We start from the raw sequence: 4,623 nt of genomic DNA, 5'->3' as shown, positions 1-4,623 counted from the left end.
GAGACAAATTCCATATAGCAGAAACTGCAGAGCCACACATGCATCCAGAGGCACTGCCTGTCCAAAACTTTGCAGATGGACTGCCAACCTGCACAATTAATATATTTTTGCTCATTTCGTGAGACTAACTAATGCTTCTATGCCCCCTAGCACAGAAAGCACCTCCTTCTGTACATACTGATACAAGAATTGCAGTAATCTCTGTGGAAACAAATCTCAGACCTTCCTAGCTCTCTCTCCTACTATGTAACAAGATAAATTTGCTCTTCTCATTACACCCAGCCAAGTTCCAGCAAACAATTTGAGTTTCTAGTCCACAGAAGGACAATGGGGAATCTGGAAGAAATACAAAAACCTTCACATTAATGGTAAAGATCAAAGTCTTTTCCACAACTGACTTCTAAGCATATTTTTTTCTTTCATCTCTAGCTTTCTCCATGATGAGGGAAGATTTATGCCTGGCAGTTTCACAGAGTCAAGTTTAATAGGATGCCAGGTGGCAGCTGTCAGAAGCGGACTCAATTGCTCTTTCCACTGCTTAGGAATAGGTTTGCTCTTCTTGCTACACTTTTAGAGATTAAACATGACATTATTTCCTATGACTTGATTTTAAACTACCCAAATTATAAGTAAGTTAATAGCTTTGCAGCTACTTCCTCACTTAGTTTACACTTAGATGTCTGTTGATATATACACACACATGTATCACAACATATCCCCACATTTTACAGGAGAATATATAGACTATTTTTAGGAATCAGGCACATTAAACATCTTCCCTAAACTCAGTGTGAACCAGTTTCAGCTGTGAGCTACCTTTCTTTATGCAAGTTCCAGAATGAACAATGCCTGCTTTCTCGCTCTCCTGTCTGTCAGCTGCTCGCTCTTGTTTATTTGTTCTATATTTTTACCTGTGGAAAAATTCAAAGTGTTTTGAGATTGGAAAAAACCAACTAAACAAACAAAAAAAGGAATCTAACAGCACAACACTCTGTGCCAAGGGAGGCAGCCCCAGATCTATAGCTCTGGAATGACTCTGCAAGGAGCCATCAAACCCACCCTCCTTCTCTGGCCATCACCAAGTGTGTTGAGATCTTGCCAGGCAGAAGTTCATCTAACTTCCTATGCAAGAACTAACATGCTTTATTACTTAATCTTACTAAATAAGACTCTGAGGGGAGTAAACAAAATGAGTTTTCTAATCTGAGTAATCTTTCCTAGACAAATTAACACGGATTGCTTAAAATGGAAGAAGTTGACCATTGCCCTCCTTGTTACAGGACATACGTCATGTTCCCCTAGCCTCCTTTCTTCTTCCCAGGTAATCAAAATAATTGTTCCAGTTTTCCCCAAAACTCCCTTTTCTCAATTTTCTGCTTCTTTCATAAATAACAATGTTTGAAATTACTAGTAGTACAATTCTGAGACCTCATCAGGAACAGAACATTAGAGCAGTTTGTGCTTAAGCTTAAAAAGATAACCCAATTTGTTCTTGTTAGAAAATGCTGATCTAAAAATAATTGTTTATTATTTGCACATGAGAAATGCGAAAAGGCAGCATCAAAACATCTGGAGATCTCAGTCAAAAAAGCTGCAAGCTTGAATGTTACTAAACACTGTTAAGTACTTGAGTACTTGTAACTCCAGCAAAAGCAGGGGTTTTATTTATTTTCTGCCTCTCTCTTGATCATGAAAACAACTCTGGGTCTCACCTGTTTAAAGGCTTCTGTAAGCAATTATGTAGGAATTGGAAACAAATGTGTTTAATTTCTAACCTAGATATAATTTTAATGTAGTAAAAGAACATCAGGGCTGCAACAATAGGATCAGATATTGACTTTATGAAACTGAGCCGAGTATAACAAATATCGAGACAGAGGCAGTGACTACAAAGGAGTCGTTGTGGAGCGACAGGAGTATCTGCTGGCACTGTTGCATCGCGCTGCTGACATGCTCAAGGAGAGGCTTTCTCCTCCCCCTTCAGTCCGACAGCATAAGCTATTGCTAAGTAAATGCCAGCCACAGCCTCCAAGGACTAACAAGGAAGTCTGCAGAAGCAAAACAACCATATGCGATATTTGAACTGGTTCAGACTGGTTCAGAGTTTGCTCCACTAACTCTGAGTGCTTTCTCTGATGAGTTTTCTGTGTGGGCTGTATTAAAAGGCCAGAGGTTTCGAGAGGGCAATCTGGATCCTATTGTTTACTGGGGAGAAGCATTAAGAGATTACCACTAAATAGTCTCGGCAATCAGTGACTGGAGAAATTTCACACAGAGTCCTCTTAACAGCATAATATTTTTGTCCTTTTTTGACAAGAACTGCCCAGTGCCTTTCCAGTTTTCTCAGCTTTGCAGGACCCAAGTGCTGACAGACATCTCTGTTCACACCGGCCCACTGTAGCAGTGGTGACCTATGGATCATCCCTCTGCTCTTTTCCTGGCTACAGCATTCCAGTCTCGGTATCTGATCACAGATTGCTTGACCTGCTATCCAATGGGTGGGTGTGTCTCATAGAAGGATACTATAAAACCGGAGCAATATTGTTAGGAAGTGGGTACAGCTGTTTAAAGATGTTTCAGTAACCAGCTGCACTTGTTTTTGGTGGGTTGTTTGTTTGTTTGTTTTTGCTACAGATGCAGGCTGCTACTGACAAAAGCCAGAGCACATATTTCTAAGGGTGGAGGAAGGGAAGCTATTTTGAAAGATACTGTGATCTACTCAGAGAACACGTAAGTCTGAGCCAAGAACAGAAGCTTCACTCTCAGTTCTTTAACTGATCTTTGCCTGACCTTAGGCAAGCTTCTGCACTGGTTTCCCATGTTAGTATTACTTATGTCACAGAGGCAGAAATTATTATATATCTGCAAAGCGCTTTGGAAGCTTCAGACATCCAATACCTACCTTATGAAATGGTTCTGTAGGGGAAGGAATCCTGGAGACAGATATGCAGGACATGTTCTCAACTTCTACATGTGTAGTGCTGACTTAGATGGAAAGTACAAATAAGCATTAATGCAGGAATTCATTAGAATGTGTTATTTGGTTGTTCTTTAAGGTATAAACATACTTTTGTAGCTTTCCTGTTTCTCAAACCACAGTTGTGCCCAGCAGCACCTGACAAAGCTATGTAGTCTGATAACCCAATTTGTTCTTGTTAGAAAATGCCTATCTAAAAATAATTGTTTATTATTTGCACATGAGAAATGTGAAAAGGCAGCATCAAAACATCTGGAGATTTCAGTCAAAAGGAATAAAGATTTCTGTTATGATACCTGTTCAAATTAACCTCCAGTGAATTGGATGGGATTATTAAATATCCTTCTACCAATCTTTCACTCACCATGGAAGCCAATTCCACAGTGAAAGCCCAAAATTCTGCTTTCTAAACCTCAAAATTAATAGAATATTACCACAGTAATAGTTAGATTTCATTGTGGAAAACATAAGGTTAAAGTTGCACTTAAATATGCAAAACTCCTACTCTAAAAAGCACTACCATTCATGTGACCTCTATCGCAAGCCATCAGAAAGGCTGAAGGTTATAAACTTGAACACATAAAAAAGCCAAACATGTATTTTCTTCTCTCCCTAGGGCTTAGGGACTAGGACTAGAGTCATCAGCATAAGAGCAGAAGCAGAGATTCATTTTGTAATGGGTCTCTGTAATTCAGTGTGAGCAGAGGAATCAGAGACCAAACCTTGCAGTGCAGATACTGCTGTTTCCTTATCAAGTGCAGGACTCAGGGACATTTACAATGCAGAGCTCACAACTCTGGATTTTCCTTCTTAGCTGACCTGAAAGCAGATAAAACCACTGGCACACAGGTACTGTGAAAGACTCCACAGGTGTTTATCTGAAGGCTGTGGGAGGAGTTGGTTATTTTGGGAAGTTGCCCTTTCTTTCCTGTTGAAGAAAGGCAAATCTGTGTTTTCTCTGGGTTGCACATATGCCATAAGCATGCAGAGACAGCTTTTTTTCATGACTGACATAGGCACGTGGACTTTTTTACATCTATTTACAAAAGCAAACACATTGTTCTTTTAAATATGTTTACAGAACAGGGCAAACCTCTTGTTATTTTTGTCTTGAGCTTGCCTTTCTTTTAGAGTGTTAAGGCTCCAACTGGGTAACACCATGAGGAGGTTAAACAAAAAGCGAGGAAGAAATAAAGGCTTAAAAAAGTTCCACTCAATACTTGCACTTATTTCTTTAGTATTTAAGGGTGTGGAGTTAGAACACTGCATTTGACCAACACTCCACACTTGAGGTAGGCAGGCCAGAAGCAAAACTCTATATATATGATCTCAGTTTTATTTCACTGCCATTCAGTGGGGACAATACCAAATTTCACAGATAATTGTTACTCCATCCAGTTATGCTAAAACAAGAAATCCCACTACACAGTGCCAGAGAAAGGATTTCCTAGTTGAATAAGGCAATCCTGATACACAGTTTTGCAATCTGCCTGCCACACTATGAATTCTCACATAGAGCTGTGGAAATGTGCAAAGGCAGAACTGTCTCTGAAAAGGAGAAGATTTGAAGATATGAGAAGTCCAGGCCATCTCTGTGCACTCATGGTCTCTACTCTCCAGGAAATGAATGCATGCAGCCTGCAGAG

This window comes from Taeniopygia guttata, chromosome 15 (genome assembly GCF_048771995.1).
Source record: "Taeniopygia guttata chromosome 15, bTaeGut7.mat, whole genome shotgun sequence".
Taxonomy (NCBI): domain Eukaryota; kingdom Metazoa; phylum Chordata; class Aves; order Passeriformes; family Estrildidae; genus Taeniopygia; species Taeniopygia guttata.
This window is presented reverse-complemented; position numbering follows the sequence as displayed.